Source organism: Heterodontus francisci, unplaced genomic scaffold, assembly GCF_036365525.1.
Source record: "Heterodontus francisci isolate sHetFra1 unplaced genomic scaffold, sHetFra1.hap1 HAP1_SCAFFOLD_49_2, whole genome shotgun sequence".
NCBI classification, from domain to species: Eukaryota; Metazoa; Chordata; class Chondrichthyes; order Heterodontiformes; family Heterodontidae; genus Heterodontus; species Heterodontus francisci.
The window spans coordinates 6814699-6837130 of NW_027140919.1; positions in this window are offsets into that span (position 1 = coordinate 6814699).

Below are 22432 nucleotides of genomic sequence, written 5' to 3' on the forward strand. Positions count from 1 at the left end.
ATCCTGCCTGGAGTGTATGGGGTTTTCACAGTGTATCAGGATCCTGCCAGTTGTGTATGTGCGTTTCACAGTTTATCAGGATCCTGGATGGTGTGTATGGGGATTTCACAGTGCATCAGGATCCTGCCAGGTGTGTATGTGGGTTTCACAGTTTATCAGGATCCAGCCTGGTGTGTCTGGGGGTTTCACAGTTTATCACGATCCTGCCAGATGTGAATGGGGTTTTCACAGTGCATCAGGATCCTGCAGATGTGTATTGCATTTTCACAGTGCATCAGGGTACTTCCAGTTGTGTATGGGGGTTTCACAGTGTATCAGGATCCTGCGAGGTGTTTATGTGGGTTTCACATTGTATCAGGATCCTGCCAGGTGTGCATGTGGGATTCACAGTTTATCAGGATCCTGCCAGGTGTGTATGGGGTTTTCACAGTTTATCAGGTTCCTGCCAGGTGTTTATGTGGGTTTCACAGTGTATCAGGATCCTGCCAGGTGTGTATGTGGTTTTCACAGTTTATCAGGATCCTGCCAGGTGTGTATGGGGGGTTCACAGTGTATCAGGATCCTGCCAGGGGTGTATGGGGTTTGCACAGTGTATCAGTATCCTGACAGGTGTGTCTGGGGCTTTCACAGTTTATCAGGTACCTGCCTGGTGTGGCTGGGGGTTTCACAGTTTATCAGGATCCTTCCAGGTGTGTATGGGGGTTTCATAGTTTATCAGGATCCTGCCAGGTGTGTATGTGGGTTTCACAGTTTATCAGGATCCTGCCAGTTGTGCTTGGGGGTTTCGCAGCTTATCAGGATCCTGCAACGTGTGTATGGGGGTTTCACATTTTATCAGCTTCCTGCCTGGTGTGTCTGGGGGTTTCACAGTGCATCAGGATCCTGCCAGATGAGTATGGGGTTTTCACAGTGCATCAGGATCCTTCCAGATGTGTATGGGGGTTTCACAGTGTATCAGGATCCTGCATCGTGTGTATGGGGTTTCACAGTTTTTCAGGATCCTGCCAGATGTGAATGGGGTTTTTACAGTGCATCAGGATCCTGCCAGATGTGTATGGGATTTTCACAGTGCATCAGGATCCTTCCAGGTGTGTATGTGGTTTTCACAGTTGATCAGGATCCTGCCAGGTGTGTATGGGGGGTTCACAGTGTATCAGGATCCTGCCAGGTGTGTATGGGGTTTTCACAGTGTATCAGTATCCTGCCAGGTGTGTATGGGGCTTTCACAGTTTCTCAGGATCCTGACAGGTGTTTACGTGGGTTTCACAGTTCATCAGGATCCTGCCTGGTGTGTATTGGGGTTTCATAGTTTATCAGGATCCTGCCAGGTGTGTATGGGGGTTTCACAGTTTATCAGTTTCCTGCCTGGTGTGGCTGGGGGTTTCACAGTTTATCAGGATCCTGCCAGGTGTGTATGGGGGTTTCATAGTTTATCAGGATCCTGCCAGGTGTGTATGTGGGTTTCACAGTTTATCAGGATCATGCCAGTTGTGCTTGGGGGTTTCGCAGTTTATCAGGATCCTGCAACGTGTGTATGGGGGATTCACAGTTTATCAGCATCCTGCCTGGTGTGTCTGGGGGTTTCACAGTGCATCAGGATCCTGCCAGATGTGTATGGGGTTTTTCACAGTGCATCAGGATCCTTCCAGATGTGTATGGGGGTTTCACAGTGTATCAGGATCCTACATCGTGTGTATGGGGTTTCACAGTTTTTCAGGATCCTGCCAGATGTGAATGGGGTTTTTACAGTGCATCAGGATCCTGCCAGATGTGTATGGGAATTTCACTGTGCATCAGGATCCTTCCAGATGTGTATGGGGGTTTCACAGTGTATCAAGATCCTGCATCGTGTGTATGGGGTTTCACATTTTATCAGGATCCTGCCAGGTGTGTTTGGGGTTTTCACAGTGTATCAGGATTCTGCCTGGAGTGTATGGGGTTTTCACAGTGTATCAGGATCCTGCCAGTTGTGTATGTGGGTTTCACAGTTTATCAGGATTCTGCCTGGTGTGTATGGGGATTTCACAGTGCATCAGGATCCTGCCAGGTGTGTATGTGGGTTTCACAGTTTATCAGGATCCTGCCTGGTGTGTATGGTGTTTCACAGTGGATCAGGATCCTGCCACGTGTGGATGGGGTTTTCACAGTGTATCAGGATCCTGCCAGGTGTGTTTGGGGGTTTCACAGTTAATGAATATCCTGTCAGGTGTGTATGTTGCTTTCAATGTTTATCAGGATCCTGCCTGGTGTGTCTGGAGGTTTCACAGCTAATCAGGATCCTGCCAGATGTGAATGGGGTTTTTACAGTGTATCAGGATCCTGCCAGATGTGTATGGGATTTTCACAGTGCATCAGGATCCTTCCAGATGTGTATGGGGGTTTCACAGTGTATCTAGATCCTGCATCGTGTGTATGGGGTGTCACATTTTATCGGGATCCTGCCAGGAGTGTATGGGGTTTTCACAGTGTATCAGGATATTGCCAGGTGTGTATGTGGGTTTCACAGTGTTACAGTCTCCTGCCAGGTGTGTATGTGGGTTTCACAGTTTATCAGGATCCTGCCTGGTGTGTATGGGGTTTCACAGTGGATCAGGATCCTGCCAGGTGTGTCTGGGGGTTTCACAGTTAATCAATATCCTGTCAGGTGTGTATGTGGCTTTCAATGTTTATCAGGATCCTGCCGGGTGTGTCTGGAGGTTTCACAGCTAATCAGGATCCTGCCAGATGTGAATGGGGTTTTTACAGTGCATCAGGATCCTGCCAGATGTGTATGGGATTTTCACAGTTTATCAGGATCCTGCCTGGTGTGTATGGGGTTTCACAGTGGATCAGGATCCTGCGACATGTGGATGGGGTTTTCACAGTGTATCAGGATCCTGCCAGGTGTGTTTGGGGGTTTCACAGTTAATCAATATCCTGTCAGGTGTGTATGTGGCTTTCAATGTTTATCAGGATCCTGCCTGGTGTGTCTGGAGGTTTCACAGCTAATCAGGATCCTGCCAGATGTGAATGGGGTTTTTACAGTGCATCAGGATCCTGCCAGATGTGTATGGGATTTTCACAGTGCATCAGGATCCTTCCAGATGTGTATGGGGGTTTCACAGTGTATCTAGATCCTGCATCGTGTATATGGGGTTTCACATTTTATCAGGATCCTGCCAGGTGTGTATGGGGTTTTCACAGTGTATCAGGATCCTGCCTGGAGTGTATGGGGTTTTCACAGTGTATCAGGATCCTGCCAGTTGTGTATGTGGGTTTCACAGTTTATCAGGATCCTGGATGGTGTGTATGGGGATTTCACAGTGCATCAGGATCCTGCCAGGTGTGTATGTGGGTTTCACAGTTTATCAGGATCCTGCCTGGTGTGTCTGGGGGTTTCACAGTTTATCACGATCCTGCCAGATGTGAATGGGTTTTTCACAGTGCATCAGGATCCTGCAGATGTGTATTGGATTTTCACAGTGCATCAGGGTACTTCCAGATGTGTATGGGGTTTTCACAGTGTATCAGGATCCTGCCAGGTGTGTATGAGGTTTTCACAGTGTATCAGTATCCTGACAGGTGTGTATGGGGCTTTCACAGTTTATCAGGTTCCTGCCTGGTGTGGCTGGGGGTTTCACAGTTTATCAGGATCCTTCCAGGTGTGTATGGGGGTTTCATAGTTTATCAGGATCCTGCCAGGTGTGTATGTGGGTTTCACAGTTTATCAGGATCCTGCCAGTTGTGCTTGGGGGTTTCGCAGTTTATCAGGATCCTGCAACGTGTGTATGGGGGTTTCACAGTTTATCAGCTTCCTGCCTGGTGAGTCTGGGGGTTTCACAGTGCATCAGGATCCTGCCAGATGTGTATGGGGTTTTCACAGTGCATCAGGATCCTTCCAGATGTCTATGGGGGTTTCACAGTGTATCAGGATCCTGCATCGTGTGTATGGGGTTTCACAGTTTTTCAGGATCCTGCCAGATGTGAATGGGGTTTTTACAGTGCATCAGGATCCTGCCAGATGTGTATGGGGTTTTCACAGTGTATCAGGATCCTGCCAGTTGTGTATGTGGGTTTCACAGTTTATCAGGATCCTGGATGGTGTGTATGGGGATTTCACAGTGCATCAGGATCCTGCCAGGTGTGTATGTGGGTTTCACAGTTTATCAGGATCCTGCCTGGTGTGTCTGGGGGTTTCACAGTTTATCACGATCCTGCCAGATGTGAATGGATTTTTCACAGTGCATCAGTATCCTGCAGATGTGTATTGGATTTTCACAGTGCATCAGGGTACTTCCAGATGTGTATGGGGGTTTCACAGTGTATCAGGATCCTGCGAGGTGTTTATGTGTGTTTCACATTGTATCAGAATCCTGCCAGGTGTGCATGTGGGATTCACAGTTTATCAGGATCCTGCCAGGTGTGTATGGGGTTTTCACAGTTTATCAGGTTCCTGCCAGGTGTTTATGTGGGTTTCACAGTGTATCAGGATCCTGCCAGGTGTGTATGTGGTTTTCACAGTTTATCAGGATCCTGCCAGGTGTGTATGGGGGGTTCACAGTGTATCAGGATCCTGCCAGGTGTGTATGAGGTTTTCACAGTGTATCAGTATCCTGACAGGTGTGTATGGGGCTTTCACAGTTTATCAGGTTCCTGCCTGGTGTGGCTGGGGGTTTCACAGTTTATCAGGATCCTTCCAGGTGTGTATGGGGGTTTCATAGTTTATCAGGATCCTGCCAGGTGTGTATGTGGGTTTCACAGTTTATCAGGATCCTGCCAGTTGTGCTTGGGGGTTTCGCAGTTTATCAGGATCCTGCAACGTGTGTATGGGGGTTTCACAGTTTATCAGCTTCCTGCCTGGTGTGTCTGGGGGTTTCACAGTGCATCAGGATCCTGCCAGATGTGTATGGGGTTTTCACAGTGCATCAGGATCCTTCCAGATGTCTATGGGGGTTTCACAGTGTATCAGGATCCTGCATCGTGTGTATGGGGTTTCACAGTTTTTCAGGATCCTGCCAGATGTGAATGGGGTTTTTACAGTGCATCAGGATCCTGCCAGATGTGTATGAGATTTTCACAGTGCATCAGGATCCTTCCAGGTGTGCATGTGGTTTTCACAGTTTATCAGGATCCTGCCAGGTGTGTATGGGGGGTTCACAGTGTATCAGGATCCTGCCAGGTGTGTATGGGGTTTTCACAGTGTATCAGTATCCTGCCAGGTGTGTATGGGGCTTTCACAGTTTATCAGGATCCTGACAGGTGTTTACGTGGGTTTCACAGTTCATCAGGATCCTGCCTGGTGTGTATTGGGGTTTCATAGTTTATCAGGATCCTGCCAGGTGTGTATGGGGGTTTCACAGTTTATCAGGTTCCTGCCTGGTGTGGCTGGGGGTTTCACAGTTTATCAGGATCCTGCCAGGTGTGTATGGGGGTTTCATAGTTTATCAGGATCCTGCCAGGTGTGTATGTGGGTTTCACAGTTTATCAGGATCCTGCCAGTTGTGCTTGGGGGTTTCACAGTTTATCAGGATCCTGCCAGATGTGAATGGGGTTTTCACAGTGCATCAGGATCCTGCCAGATGTGTATGGGATTTTCAAAGTGCATCAGGATCCTTCCAGATGTGTATGGGGTTTTCACAGTGTATCAGGATCCTGCCAGGTGTGTATGGGGTTTTCACAGTGAATCACGATACTGCCAGGTGTGTCTGCGGAGTTTCAAAGTTTATCAGGATCCTGCCTGGTGTCTATGGGGATTTCACAGTGCATCAGGATCCTGCCAGGTGTGTATGTGGGTTTCACAGTTGATCAGGATCCTGCGCCGTGTGTTTGGGGTTTCACAGTGGATCAGGATCCTGCCAGGTGTCTATGTGGGTTTCACAGTTTATCAGGATCCTGCCAGGTGTGTGTCGTGGTTTCACAGTTTATCAGGATCCTGCCAGGTGTGTATGGGGTTTTCACAGTGTATCAGGATCCTGCCTGGTGTGTTTGGGTTGATCACAGTGTCTCAGGATCCTGCCAGGTGTGTATGGGGTTTTCAAAGTGTATCAGTATCCTGCCAGATGTGTACGGGGTTTTCACAGTGGATCAGGAACCTGCCAGGTGTGTATGGGGATTTCACAGTGTATCTGTATCCTGCCAGATGTGTATGTGGGTTTCACAGTTTATCAGGATCCTGCCACGTGTGTATGTGGGTTTCACAGTGGTTCAGGACCCTGCCAGGTGTGTTTGGGTTTCACTGTGCATCAGGATCCTGCTAGGTGTGTATGGGGTTTTCACAGTGTATCAGGATCCTGCCAGGTGTGTTTGGGTTTTCACTGTGCATCAGGATCCTGCCAGTTGTGTATGTGATTTTCACAGTGTATCAGGCTCCTTCCAGATGTGTAAGGGGTTTTCACAGTGGGTCAGGAACCTGCCAGGTGTGTATGTGGATTTCACAGCGTATCAGGATCCTGCCAGGTGTGTATGGGGTTTTCACAGTGTATCAGGAACCTGCCAGGTGTGCATGGGGTTTCACAGTTTATCAGGATCCTGACAGGTGTGTATGTGGGTTTCACAGTTTATCAGGAACCTGCCAGGTGTGCATGGAGTTTTCACAGTGTATCAGGATTCTGCCAGGTGTGTATGTGGGTTTCACAGTGTATCAGGCTCCTGCCCGGTGTGTATGTCGGTTTCACAGTTTATCAGGAATTCTGCCTGGTGTGTATGGGGTTTCACAGTGGATCAGAATCCTGCCAAGTGTGTGTGGGGTTTTCACAGTGTCTCAGGATCCTGCCAGGTGTGTATGGGGGTTTCACAGTTTATCAGGATCCTGTCAAGTGTGTATGGGGGTTTCACAGTTTGTCAGGATCCTGCCTGGTGTGGCTGGGGGTTTCACAGTTTATCAGGATCCTGCCAGATGTGAATGGGGTTTTCACAGTGCATCAGGATCCTGCCAGATGTGTATGGGATTTTCACAGTGCATCAGGATCCTTCCAGATGTGTATGGGGGTTTCACAGTGTATCTAGATCCTGCCAGGTGTGTATGGAGTTTTCACAGTGTATCAGGATATTGCCAGGTGTGCATGTGGGTTTCACAGTGTTTCAGGCTCCTGCCAGGTGTGTATGTGGGTTTCACAGTGTATCAGGCTCCTGCCCGGTGTGTATGGGGTTTCACAGTTTATCAGGATCCTGCCAGGTGTGTATGGGGTTTTCACAGTGTATCAGGATCCTGCCAGGTGTGTATGTGGGTTTCACAGTTTATCGGGATCCTGCCAGGTGTGTATGGAGTTTACACAGTGTATCAGGATATGGCAAGGTGTGTATGTGGGTTTCACAGTGTTACAGGCTCCTGCCAGGTGTGTATGTGGGTTTCACCTTTTATCAGGATCCTGCCTGGTGTGTATGGGGTTTCACAGTGGATCAGGATCCTGCCACGTGTGGATGGGGTTTTCACAGTTTATCAGGATCCTGCCAGGTGTGTTTGGGGGTTTCACAGTTAATCAATATCCTGTCAGGTGTGTATGTGGCTTTCAAAGTTTATCAGGATCCTGCCTGGTGTGTCTGGAGGTTTCACAGCTAATGAGGATCCTGCCAGATGTGAATGGGGTTTTTACAGTGCATCAGGATCCTGCCAGATGTGTATGGGATTTTCACAGTGCATCAGGATCCTTCCAGATGTGTATGGAGGTTTCACAGTGTATCTAGATCCTGCATCGTGTGTATGGGGTTTCACATTTTATCAGGATCCTGCCAGGTGTGTATGGGGTTTTCACAGTGTATCAGGATCCTGCCTGGAGTGTATGGGGTTTTCACAGTGTATCAGGATCCTGCCAGTTGTGTATGTGGGTTTCACAGTTTATCAGGATCCTGGATGGTGTGTATGGGGATTTCACAGTGCATCAGGATCCTGCCAGGTGCGTATGTGGGTTTCACAGTTTATCAGGATCCTGCCTGGTGTGTATGTGGTTTTCACATTGGATCAGTATCCTGCCAGGTGTGTATGGGGGTTTCACAGTTTATCAGGATCCAGCCTGGTTTGTCTGGGGGTTTCACAGTTTATCACGATCCTGCCAGATGTGAATGGGGTTTTCACAGTGCATCAGGATCCTGCAGATGTGTATTGGATTTTCACAGTGCATCAGGGTACTTCCAGATGTGTATGGGGGTTTCACAGTGTATCAGGATCCTGCGAGGTGTTTATGTGGGTTTCACATTGTATCAGGATCCTGAAGGTGTGTATGTGGGATTCACAATTTATCAGGATCCTGCCAGGTGTGTATGGGGTTTTCACAGTTTGTCAGGTTCCTGCCAGATGTTTATGTGGGTTTCACATTGTATCAGGATCCTGCCAGGTGTGTATGTGGTTTTCACAGTTTATCAGGATCCTGCCAAGTGTGTATGGGGGTTTCACAGTTTATCAGGATCCTGCCACGTGTGTATGTGGGTTTCACAGTGGTTCAGGTTCCCGCCAGGTGTGTTTGGGTTTCACTGTGCATCAGGGTCCTGCGAGGTGTGTATGGGGTTTTCACAGTGTATCAGGATCCTGCCAGGTGTGTTTGGGGTTTTCACTGTGCATCAGGATCCTGCCAGTTGTGTATGTGATTTTTACAGTGTATCAGGCTCCTTCCAGGTGTGTATGGGGTTTTCACAGTGGGTCAGGAACCTGCCTGGTGTGTATGTGGATTTCACAGCGTATCTGGATCCTGCCAGGTGTGTATGGGGGTTTCACAGTTTATCAGGATCCTGCCAGGTGTGTATGGGGGTGCACTGTGTATCAGGATCCTGCCAGGTGTGTATGGGGTTTTCAAAGTGGATCAGCATCCTGCCAGGTGTGTATGGGGTTTTCACAGTGTATCAGGAACCTGCCACGTGTGCATGGGGTTTCACAGTTTATCAGGATCCTGACAGGTGTGTATGTGGGTTTCACAGTTTATCAGGATCCTGCCAGGTGTGCATGGAGTTTTCACAGTGTATCAGGATCCTGCCAGGTGTGTATGTGGGTTTCACAGTGGATCAGGCTCCTGCCCGGTGTGTATGTCGGTTTCACAGTTTATCAGGATTCTGCCTGGTGTGTCTGGGGTTTCACAGTGGACCAGGATCATGCCAAGTGTGTGTGGTGTTTTCACAGTGTATCAGGATCCTGCCAGGTGTGTATGGGGGTTTCACAGTTTATCAGGATATTGTCAAGTGTGTATGTGGGTTTCACAGTTTATCAGGATCCTGCCTGGTGTGGCTGGAATTTTCACAGTGTATCAGGATATTGCCAGGTGTGCATGTGGGTTTCACAGTATTTCAGGCTCCTGCCAGGTGTGTATGTGGGTTTCACAGTTTATCAGGATCCTGCCAGATGTGAATGGGGTTTTCACAGTGCATCAGGATCCTGCCAGATGTGAATGGGATTTTCACAGTGCATCACGATCCTTCTAGATGTGTATGGGGGTTTCACAGTGTATCTAGATCCTGCCAGGTGTGTATGGAGTTTTCACAGTGTATCAGGATATTGCCAGGTGTGCATGTGGGTTTCACAGTATTTCAGGCTCCTGCCAGGTGTGTATGTGGGTTTCACAGTTTATCAGGTTCCTGCCACGTGTGTATGGGGTTTCACAGTTTTTCAGGATCCTGCCAGGTGTGTATGGGGTTTTCACAGTGTATCAGGATCCTGCCAGGTGTGTATGTGGGTTTCAAGGTTTATCGGGATCCTGCCAGGTGTGTATGGAGTTTTCACAGTGTATCAGGATATTGCCAGGTGTGTATGTGGGTTTCACAGTGTTACAGGCTCCTGCCAGGTGTGTATGTGGGTTTCACAGTTTATCAGGATGCTGCCTGGTGTGTATGGGGTTTCACAGTGGATCAGGATCCTGCCATGTGTGGATGGGGTTTTCACAGTGTATCAGGATCCTGCCAGGTGTGTTTGGGGGTTTCACAGTTAATCAATATCCTGTCAGGTGTGTATGTGGCTTTCAATGTTTATCAGGATCCTGCCTGGTGTGTCTGGAGGTTTCACAGCTAATCAGGATCCTGCCAGATGTGAATGGGGTTTTTACAGTGCATCAGGATCCTGCCAGATGTGTATGGGATTTTCACAGTGCATCAGGATCCTTCCAGATGTGTATGGGGGTTTCACAGTGTATCTAGATCCTGCATCGTGTGTATGGGGTTTCACATTTTATCAGGATCCTGCCAGGAGTGTATGGGGTTTTCACACTGTATCAGGATCCTGCCTGGAGTGTATGGAGTTTTCACAGTGCATCAGGATATTGCCAGGTGTGTATGTGGGTTTCACAGTGTTACAGGCTCCTGCCAGGTGTGTATGTGGGTTTCACAGTTTATCAGGATCCTGCCTGGTGTGTATGTGGCTTTCAATGTTTATCAGGATCCTGCCAGGTGTGTATGGGGGTTTCACAGTTTATCAGTTTCCTGCCTGGTGTGGCTGGGGGTTTCACAGTTTATCAGGATCCTGCCAGGTGTGTATGGGGGTTTCATAGTTTATCAGGATCCTGCCAGGTGTGTATGTGGGTTTCACAGTTTATCAGGATCCTGCCAGTTGTGCTTGGGGGTTTCGCAGTTTATCAGGATCCTGCAACGTGTGTATGGGGGATTCACAGTTTATCAGCATCCTGCCTGGTGTGTCTGGGGGTTTCACAGTGCATCAGGATCCTGCCAGATGTGTATGGGGTTTTTCACAGTGCATCAGGATCCTTCCAGATGTGTATGGGGGTTTCACAGTGTATCAGGATCCTACATCGTGTGCATGGGGTTTCACAGTTTTTCAGGATCCTGCCAGATGTGAATGGGGTATTTACAGTGCATCAGGATCCTGCCAGATGTGTATGGGAATTTCACTGTGCATCAGGATCCTTCCAGATGTGTATGGGGGTTTCACAGTGTATCTAGATCCTGCATCGTGTGTATGGGGTTTCACATTTTATCAGGATCCTGCCAGGTGTGTTTGGGGTTTTCACAGTGTATCAGGATTCTGCCTGGAGTGTATGGGGTTTTCACAGTGTATCAGGATCCTGCCAGTTGTGTATGTGGGTTTCACAGTTTATCAGGATTCTGCCTGGTGTGTATGGGGATTTCACAGTGCATCAGGATCCTGCCAGGTGTGTATGTGGGTTTCACAGTTTATCAGGATCCTGCCTGGTGTATATGGGGTTTCACAGTGGATCAGGATCCTGCCACGTGTGGATGGGGTTTTCACAGTGTATCAGGATCCTGCCAGGTGTGTTTGGGGGTTTCACAGTTAATCAATATCCTGTCAGGTGTGTATGTTGCTTTCAATGTTTATCAGGATCCTGCCTGGTGTGTCTGGAGGTTTCACAGCTAATCAGGATCCTGCCAGATGTGAATGGGGTTTTTACAGTGTATCAGGATCCTGCCAGATGTGTATGGGATTTTCACAGTGCATCAGGATCCTTCCAGATGTGTATGGGGGTTTCACAGTGTATCTAGATCCTGCATCGTGTGTATGGGGTGTCACATTTTATCGGGATCCTGCCAGGAGTGTATGGGGTTTTCACAGTGTATCAGGATCCTGCCTGGAGTGTATGGGGTTTTCACAGTGTATCAGGATCCTGCCAGTTGTGTATGTGCGTTTCACAGTTTATCAGGATCCTGGATGGTGTGTATGGGGATTTCACAGTGCATCAGGATCCTGCCAGGTGTGTATGTGGGTTTCACAGTTTATCAGGATCCAGCCTGGTGTGTCTGGGGGCTTCACAGTTTATCACGATCCTGCCAGATGTGAATGGGGTTTTCACAGTGCATCAGGATCCTGCAGATGTGTATTGCATTTTCACAGTGCATCAGGGTACTTCCAGATGTGTATGGGGGTTTCACAGTGTATCAGGATCCTGCGAGGTGTTTATGTGGGTTTCACATTGTATCAGGATCCTGCCAGGTGTGCATGTGGGATTCACAGTTTATCAGGATCCTGCCAGGTGTGTATGGGGTTTTCACAGTTTATCAGGTTCCTGCCAGGTGTTTATGTGGGTTTCACAGTGTATCAGGATCCTGCCAGGTGTGTATGTGGTTTTCACAGTTTATCAGGATCCTGCCAGGTGTGTATGGGGGGTTCACAGTGTATCAGGATCCTGCCAGGGGTGTATGGGGTTTGCACAGTGTATCAGTATCCTGACAGGTGTGTCTGGGGCTTTCACAGTTTATCAGGTACCTGCCTGGTGTGGCTGGGGGTTTCACAGTTTATCAGGATCCTTCCAGGTGTGTATGGGGGTTTCATAGTTTATCAGGATCCTGCCAGGTGTGTATGTGGGTTTCACAGTTTATCATGATCCTGCCAGTTGTGCTTGGGGGTTTCGCAGCTTATCAGGATCCTGCAACGTGTGTATGGGGGTTTCACATTTTATCAGCTTCCTGCCTGGTGTGTCTGGGGGTTTCACAGTGCATCAGGATCCTGCCAGATGAGTATGGGGTTTTCACAGTGCATCAGGATCCTTCCAGATGTCTATGGGGGTTTCACAGTGTATCAGGATCCTGCATCGTGTGTATGGGGTTTCACAGTTTTTCAGGATCCTGCCAGATGTGAATGGGGTTTTTACAGTGCATCAGGATCCTGCCAGATGTGTATGGGATTTTCACAGTGCATCAGGATCCTTCCAGGTGTGTATGTGGTTTTCACAGTTTATCAGGATCCTGCCAGGTGTGTATGGGGGGTTCACAGTGTATCAGGATCCTGCCAGGTGTGTATGGGGTTTTCACAGTGTATCAGTATCCTGCCAGGTGTGTATGGGGCTTTCACAGTTTATCAGGATCCTGACAGGTGTTTACGTGGGTTTCACAGTTCATCAGGATCCTGCCTGGTGTGTATTGGGGTTTCATAGTTTATCAGGATCCTGCCAGGTGTGTATGGGGGTTTCACAGTTTATCAGTTTCCTGCCTGGTGTGGCTGGGGGTTTCACAGTTTATCAGGATCCTGCCAGGTGTGTATGGGGGTTTCATAGTTTATCAGGATCCTGCCAGGTGTGTATGTGGGTTTCACAGTTTATCAGGATCCTGCCAGTTGTGCTTGGGGGTTTCGCAGTTTATCAGGATCCTGCAACGTGTGTATGGGGGATTCACAGTTTATCAGCATCCTGCCTGGTGTGTCTGGGGGTTTCACAGTGCATCAGGATCCTGCCAGATGTGTATGGGGTTTTTCACAGTGCATCAGGATCCTTCCAGATGTGTATGGGGGTTTCACAGTGTATCAGGATCCTACATCGTGTGTATGGGGTTTCACAGTTTTTCAGGATCCTGCCAGATGTGAATGGGGTTTTTACAGTGCATCAGGATCCTGCCAGATGTGTATGGGAATTTCACTGTGCATCAGGATCCTTCCAGATGTGTATGGGGGTTTCACAGTGTATCTAGATCCTGCATCGTGTGTATGGGGTTTCACATTTTATCAGGATCCTGCCAGGTGTGTTTGGGGTTTTCACAGTGTATCAGGATTCTGCCTGGAGTGTATGGGGTTTTCACAATGTATCAGGATCCTGCCAGTTGTGTATGTGGGTTTCACAGTTTATCAGGATTCTGCCTGGTGTGTATGGGGATTTCACAGTGCATCAGGATCCTGCCAGGTGTGTATGTGGGTTTCACAGTTTATCAGGATCCTGCCTGGTGTATATGGGGTTTCACAGTGGATCAGGATCCTGCCACGTGTGGATGGGGTTTTCACAGTGTATCAGGATCCTGCCAGGTGTGTTTGGGGGTTTCACAGTTAATCAATATCCTGTCAGGTGTGTATGTTGCTTTCAATGTTTATCAGGATCCTGCCTGGTGTGTCTGGAGGTTTCACAGCTAATCAGGATCCTGCCAGATGTGAATGGGGTTTTTACAGTGTATCAGGATCCTGCCAGATGTGTATGGGATTTTCACAGTGCATCAGGATCCTTCCAGATGTGTATGGGGGTTTCACAGTGTATCTAGATCCTGCATCGTGTGTATGGGGTGTCACATTTTATCGGGATCCTGCCAGGAGTGCATGGGGTTTTCACAGTGTATCAGGATATTGCCAGGTGTGTATGTGGGTTTCACAGTGTTACAGTCTCCTGCCAGGTGTGTATGTGGGTTTCACAGTTTATCAGGATCCTGCCTGGTGTGTATGGGGTTTCACAGTGGATCAGGATCCTGCCACGTGTGGATGGGGTTTTCACAGTGTATCAGGATCCTGCCAGGTGTGTTTGGGGGTTTCACAGTTAATCAATATCCTGTCAGGTGTGTATGTGGCTTTCAATGTTTATCAGGATCCTGCCTGGTGTGTCTGGAGGTTTCACAGCTAATCAGGATCCTGCCAGATGTGAATGGGGTTTTTACAGTGCATCAGGATCCTGCCAGATGTGTATGGGATTTTCACAGTTTATCAGAATCCTGCCTGGTGTGTATGGGGTTTCACAGTGGATCAGGATCCTGCGACATGTGGATGGGGTTTTCACAGTGTATCAGGATCCTGCCAGGTGTGTTTGGGGGTTTCACAGTTAATCAATATCCTGTCAGGTGTGTATGTGGCTTTCAATGTTTATCAGGATCCTGCCTGGTGTGTCTGGAGGTTTCACAGCTAATCAGGATCCTGCCAGATGTGAATGGTGTTTTTACAGTGCATCAGGATCCTGCCAGATGTGTATGGGATTTTCACAGTGCATCAGGATCCTTCCAGATGTGCATGGGGGTTTCACAGTGTATCTAGATCCTGCATCGTGTATATGGGGTTTCACATTTTATCAGGATCCTGCCAGGTGTGTATGGGGTTTTCACAGTGTATCAGGATCCTGCCTGGAGTGTATGGGGTTTTCACAGTGTATCAGGATCCTGCCAGTTGTGTATGTGGGTTTCACAGTTTATCAGGATCCTGGATGGTGTGTATGGGGATTTCACAGTGCATCAGGATCCTGCCAGGTGTGTATGTGGGTTTCACAGTTTATCAGGATCCTGCCTGGTGTGTCTGGGGGTTTCACAGTTTATCATGATCCTGCCAGATGTGAATGGGTTTTTCACAGTGCATCAGGATCCTGCAGATGTGTATTGGATTTTCACAGTGCATCAGGTTACTTCCAGATGTGTATGGGGGTTTCACAGTGTAACAGGATCCTGCGAGGTGTTTATGTGGGTTTCACATTGTATCAGAATCCTGCCAGGTGTGCATGTGGGATTCACAGTTTATCAGGATCCTGCCAGGTGTGTATGGGGTTTTCACAGTTTATCATGTTCCTGCCAGGTGTTTATGTGGGTTTCACAGTGCATCAGGATCCTGCCAGGTGTGTATGTGGTTTTCACAGTTTATCAGGATCCTGCCAGGTGTGTATGGGGGGTTCACAGTGTATCAGGATCCTGCCAGGTGTGTATGAGGTTTTCACAGTGTATCAGTATCCTGACAGGTGTGTATGGGGCTTTCACAGTTTATCAGGTTCCTGCCTGGTGTGGCTGGGGGTTTCACAGTTTATCAGGATCCTTCCAGGTGTGTATGGGGGTTTCATAGTTTATCAGGATCCTGCCAGGTGTGTATGTGGGTTTCACAGTTTATCAGGATCCTGCCAGTTGTGCTTGGGGGTTTCGCAGTTTATCAGGATCCTGCAACGTGTGTATGGGGGTTTCACAGTTTATCAGCTTCCTGCCTGGTGTGTCTGGGGGTTTCACAGTGCATCAGGATCCTGCCAGATGTGTATGGGGTTTTCACAGTGCATCAGGATCCTTCCAGATGTCTATGGGGATTTCACAGTGTATCAGGATCCTGCATCGTGTGTATGGGGTTTCACAGTTTTTCAGGATCCTGCCAGATGTGAATGGGGTTTTTACAGTGCATCAGGATCCTGCCAGATGTGTATGGGGTTTTCACAGTGTATCAGGATCCTGCCAGTTGTGTATGTGGGTTTCACAGTTTATCAGGATCCTGGATGGTGTGTATGGGGATTTCACAGTGCATCAGGATCCTGCCAGGTGTGTATGTGGGTTTCACAGTTTATCAGGATCCTGCCTGGTGTGTCTGGGGGTTTCACAGTTTATCACGATCCTGCCAGATGTGAATGGGTTTTTCACAGTGCATCAGTATCCTGCAGATGTGTATTGGATTTTCACAGTGCATCAGGGTACTTCCAGATGTGTATGGGGTTTTCACAGTGTATCAGGATCCTGCGAGGTGTTTATGTGGGTTTCACATTGTATCAGAATCCTGCCAGGTGTGCATGTGGGATTCACAGTTTATCAGGATCCTGCCAGGTGTGTATGGGGTTTTCACAGTTTATCAGGTTCCTGCCAGGTGTTTATGTGGGTTTCACAGTGTATCAGGATCCTGCCAGGTGTGGATGTGGTTTTCACAGTTTATCAGGATCCTGCCAGGTGTGTATGGGGGGTTCACAGTGTATCAGGATCCTGCCAGGTGTGTATGAGGTTTTCACAGTGTATCAGTATCCTGACAGGTGTGTATGGGGCTTTCACAGTTTATCAGGATCCTTCCAGGTGTGTATGGGGGTTTCATAGATTATCAGGATCCTGCCAGGTGTGTATGTGGGTTTCACAGTTTATCAGGATCCTGCCAGTTGTGCTTGGGGGTTTCGCAGTTTATCAGGATCCTGCAACGTGTGTATGGGGGTTTCACAGTATATCAGCTTCCTGCCTGGTGTGTCTGGGGGTTTCACAGTGCATCAGGATCCTGCCAGATGTGTATGGGGTTTTCACAGTGCATCAGGATCCTTCCAGATGTCTATGGGGGTTTCATAGTGTATCAGGATCCTGCATCGTGTGTATGGGGTTTCACAGTTTTTCAGGATCCTGCCAGATGTGAATGGGGTTTTTACAGTGCATCAGGATCCTGCCAGATGTGTATGGGATTTTCACAGTGCATCAGGATCCTTCCAGGTGTGCATGTGGTTTTCACAGTTTATCAGGATCCTGCCAGGTGTGTATGGGGGGTTCACAGTGTATCAGGATCCTGCCAGGTGTGTATGGGGTTTTCACAGTGTATCAGTATCCTGCCAGGTGTGTATGGCGCTTTCACAGTTTATCAGGATCCTGACAGGTGTTTACGTGGGTTTCACAGTTCATCAGGATCCTGCCTGGTGTGTATTGGGGTTTCATAGTTTATCAGGATCCTGCCAGGTGTGTATGGGGGTTTCACAGTTTATCAGGTTCCTGCCTGGTGTGGCTGGGGGTTTCACAGTTTATCAGGATCCTGCCAGGTGTGTATGGGGGTTTCATAGTTTATCAGGATCCTGCCAGGTGTGTATGTGGGTTTCACAGTTTATCAGGATCCTGCCAGTTGTGCTTGGGGGTTTCGCAGTTTATCAGGATCCTGCAACGTGTGTATGGGGGATTCACAGTTTATCAGCATCCTGCCTGGTGTGTCTGGGGGTTTCACAGTGCATCAGGATCCTGCCAGATGTGTATGGGGTTTTCACAGTGCATCAGGATCCTTCCAGATGTGTATGGGGTTTTCACAGTGCATCAGGATCCTTCCAGATGTCTATGGGGGTTTCACAGTGTATCAGGATCCTGCATCGTGTGTATGGGGTTTCACAGTTTTTCAGGATCCTGCCAGATGTGAATGGGGTTTTTACAGTGCATCAGGATCCTGCCAGATGTGTATGGGATTTTCACAGTGCATCAGGATCTTTCCAGGTGTGCATGTGGTTTTCACAGTTTATCAGGATCCTGCCAGGTGTGTATGGGGTTTTCACAGTTTATCAGGATCCTGACAGGTGTTTCCGTGGGTTTCACAGTTCATCAGGATCCTGCCTGGTGTGTATTGGGGTTTCATAGTTTATCAGGATCCTGCCAGGTGTGTATGGGGGTTTCACAGTTTATCAGGTTCCTGCCTGGTGTGGCTGGGGGTTTCACAGTTTATCAGGATCCTGCCAGGTGTGTATGGGGGTTTCATAGTTTATCAGGATCCTGCCAGGTGTGTATGTGGGTTTCACAGTTTATCAGGATCCTGCCAGTTGTGCTTGGGGGTTTCGCAGTTTATCAGGATCCTGCAACGTGTGTATGGGGGTTTCACAGTTTATCAGCATCCTGCCTGGTGTGTCTGGGGGTTTCACAGTGCATCAGGATCCTGCCAGATGTGTATGGGGTTTTCACAGTGCATCAGGATCCTTCCAGATGTGTATGGGGGTTTGACAGTGTATCAGGATCCTGCATCGTGTGTATGGGGTTTCACAGTTTTTCAGGATCCTGCCAGATGTGAATAGGGTTTTTACAGTGCATCAGGATCCTGCCAGATGTGTATGGGATTTTCACAGTGCATCAGGATCCTTCCAGATGTGTATGGGGGTTTCACAGTGTATCTAGGTCCTGCATCGTGTGTATGGGGTTTCACATTTTATCAGGATCCTGCCAGGTGTGTTTGGGGTTTTCACAGTGTATCAGGATCCTGCCTGGAGTGTATGGGGTTTTCACAGTGTATCAGGATCCTGCCAGTTGTGTATGTGGGTTTCACAGTTTATCAGGATTCTGCCTGGTGTGTATGGGGATTTCACAGTGCATCAGGATCCTGCCAGGTGTGCATGTGGGTTTCACAGTTTATCAGGATCCTGCCTGGTGTGTATGTGGGTTTCACAGTGGATCAGTATCCTGCCAGGTATGTATGGGGCTTTCACAGTTTATCAGGATCCAGCCTGGTGTGTCTGGGGGTTTCTCAGTTTATCAGGTTCCTGCCAGATGTGAATGGGGTTTTCACAGTGCATCAGGATCCTGCAGATGTGTATTGGATTTTCACAGTGCATCAGGGTACTTCCAGATGTGTATGGGGGTTTCACAGTGTATCAGGATCCTGCGAGGTGTTTATGTGGGTTTCACATTGTATCAGGATCCTGCCAGATGTGTATGTTGGATTTACAGTTTATCAGGATCCTGCCAGGTGTGTATGGGGTTTTCACAGTTTATCAGGATCCTGCCAGGTGTTTATGTGGGTTTCACAGTGTATCAGGATCCTGCCAGGTGTGTATGTGGTTTTCACAGTTTATCAGGATCCTGCCAGGTGTGCATGGGGGGTTCACAGTGTATCAGGATCCTGCCAGGTGTGTATGGGGTTTTCACAGTGTATCAGTATCCTGCCAGGTGTGTATGGGGCTTTCACAGTTTATCAGGATCCTGCAACGTGTTTACGTGGGTTTCACAGTTCATCAGGTTCCTGCCAGGTGTGTATTGGGGTTTCATAGTTTATCAGGATCCTGCCAGGTGTGTATGGGGGTTTCACAGTTGATCAGGTTCCTGCCTGGTGTGGCTGGGGGTTTCACAGTTTATCAGGATCCTGCCAGGTGTGTATGGGGGTTTCACAGTTGATCAGCATCCATCCTCGTGTGTCTGGGGGTTTCACAGTGCATCAGGATCCTGCCAGATGTGTATGGGGTTTTCACAGTGCATCAGGATCCTTCCAGATATGTATGGGGGTTTCACAGTGTATCAGGATCCTGCCAGGTGTGTATGGGGTATTCACAGTGCATCAGGATCCTGCCAGGTGTGTATGGGGTTTTCACAGTTTATCAGGATCCTGCCAGGTGTGTATGTGGTTTTCACAGTTAATCAGGATCATGGATGGTGTGAATGGGTTTTTCACAGTGCATCAGTATCCTGCCAGGGGTATATGTGGGATTCCCATTTAATCAGTATCCTGCCTGGTGTGGATGGGGTTTTCACAATGGATCAGGATCCTGCCAGGTGTGTATGTGGGTTTCACAGTTTATCAGGTTCCTGCCAGATGTGTATGGGGTTTCACAGTGGTTCAGGATCCTGCCAGGCGTGTTTGGGGTTTTCACTGTGCATCAGGATCCTTCCAGGTGTGTGCGGGTTTTTCACAGCGTATCAGGATGCTGCCAGGTGTGTATGGGGATTTCACAGTGTATCAGGATCCTGCCAGGTATGTTTGGGGATTTCCCAGTGTATCCGGATACTGCCAGGTGTGTAAGGGGTTTTCAGAGTGTATCAGGATCCTGCCAGGTGTGTATGAGGTTTTCACAGTGGATCAGGAACCTGCCAGGTGTGTATGGGGATTTCACAGTGCATCAGGAACCTGCCAGGTGTGTATGGGGGTTTCACAGTTTATCAGGATCCTGCCACGTGTGTATGGGGTTTCTCAGTTTTTCAGGATCCTGCCAGGTGTTTTTAGTGTTTTCACGGTGCATCAGGATCCAGCCAGGTGTGTATGGGGTTTTCACAGTGTCTCAGGATCCTGCCAGGTGTGTATGGGGTTTTCACAGTGTATCAGGAATCTGCCAGGTGGGTTTGGGGTTTTCGCTGTGCATCAGTATCCTGCCAGGTGTGTATGGGTTTTTCACAGTGTATCAGGATCCTGCCAGGTGTGTATGGGGTTTTCACAGTGGATCAGCAACCTGCCAGGTGTGTATGGGGTTTTCACACTGTATCAGGATCCTGCCAGGTGTACATAGGGGTTTCACAGTATATCAGGATCCTGCCAGGTGTGTATGGGTGATCACAGTGCATTAGGATGCCGCCACGTGTGTATGGGGTTTTCACAGTGCATCAGGATACTGCCAGGTGTGTATGTGTGTTTCACAGTTTATCAGGATACTTCCTGATGTGTATGGGGTTTCACAGTGGATGAGGATCCTGCCACGTGTGTATGGGGTTTTCACAGTGTATCAGGATCCTGACACGTGTGTATGGGGGTTTCACAGTGGATCAGGATTCTGCCAGGTGTGTATGGGGTTTTCACAGTGTATCAGGTGCCTGCCAGGTGTGTATGGGGATTTCACAGTGCATCAGAATCCTGCCACGTGTGTATGTGGGTTTCACAGTGTATCAGGAACCTGCCAGGTGTGTATGGGGTTTTCACAATGAATCAGGGTCCTGCCAGGTGTGTATGGTGGTTTCACAGTTTATCAGATTCCTGCCAGGTGTGTATGGGAATTTCACAGTGCATCAGGATCCTGCCAGGTGTGTATGTGGGTTTCACAGTGTATCAGGATCCTCCAGGTGTGCATGGGGGTTTCATAGTTTATCGGGATGCTGCCAGGTGTGTATGGGGGTTTCACAGTTTATCAGGATCCTGCCTGGTGTGTCTGGGGGTTTCACAGTTGATCAGAATGCTGCCAGGTGTGTATGTGGGTTTCACAGTTTATCAGCATCCTGCCAGATGTGTATGGGGATTTCACAGTGCAACAGGATCCTTCCAGATGTGTATGGGTGTTTCATAGTGCAACTGGATCCTGCCAGGTGTGTATGGGTTTTTCACAGTGTCTCATGATGTGCCAGGTGTGTTTGGGGTTTCACAATGTTTCAGGATCCTGCCAGATGTGTTTGGGGTTTTCACTGTGCATCAGGATCGTTCCAGGTGTGTATGGGGGTTTCACAGTGGATCAGGATCCTGACAGGTGTGTATGGATTTTCACAGTGTATCAGGATCCTGCCAGATGTGTTTGGGGTTTTCACACTGTATCAGGATCCATCCAGGTGTGTATGGGTGTTTCACAGTGGATCAAGATCCTGCCAGGTGTGTTTGGGGTTTCAGAGTGTATCAAGATCCTCCCAGGTGTGTTTGGGCTTTTCACAGTGTATCAGGAGCCTGCCAAATGTGAACGGAGTTTCACAGCGTATCAGGATCCTGACAGGTGTGTATGGGGTTTTCACAGTGGATCAGGATTCTTCCAGGTGTGTATGGGGGCTTTCACAGTGTATCAGGACATTTCCGGGTGTGCATGGGGGTTTCACAGTGTTTCAGGATCCTTCCAGGTGTGTTTGGGGTTTCACAGTGCATCAGGATCCTGCCAAATGTGAACAAGGGTTTCACAGTGTATCAGGATCCTGTCAGATGTGAACGGGTTTTCACAGTGGATCAGGAAACTGCCATGTGTGTATGGGGGTTCACAGTGTATCAGGATCCTGCCAAATGTGAAGGGGGTTTCATTGTGTATCAGGATCCTGCCAGGAGTGTATGGGGTTTTCACTGTGGATCAGGATCCTGCCAGGTGTGTATGGGGGTTTTCAGAGTGTATCAGGATCCTTCCAGGTGTGTACGGGGGTTTTCACAGTGTATCCAGATCCTTCCAGGTCTGTTTGGGGTTTTCACAGTGGATCAGGATCCTGCCTGGAGTGTATGGGGTTTTCACAGTGTATCAGGATCCTGCCAGTTGTGTATGTGGGTTTCACAGTTTATCAGGATTCTGCCTGGTGTGTATGGGGATTTCACAGTGCATCAGGATCCTGCCAGGTGTGTATGTGGGTTTCACAGTTTATCAGGATCCTGCCTGGTGTGTATGTGGGTTTCACAGTGGATCAGTATCCTGCCAGGTGTGTATGGGGCTTTCACAGTTTATCAGGATCCAGCCTGGTGTGTCTGGGGGTTTCACAGTTTATCAGGTTCCTGCCAGATGTGAATGGGGTTTTCACAGTGCATCAGGATCCTGCAGATGTGTATTGGATTTTCACAGTGCATCAGGGTACTTCCAGATGTGTATGGGGGTTTCACAGTGTATCAGGATCCTGCGAGGTGTTTATGTGTGTTTCACTTTGTATCAGGATCCTGCCAGGT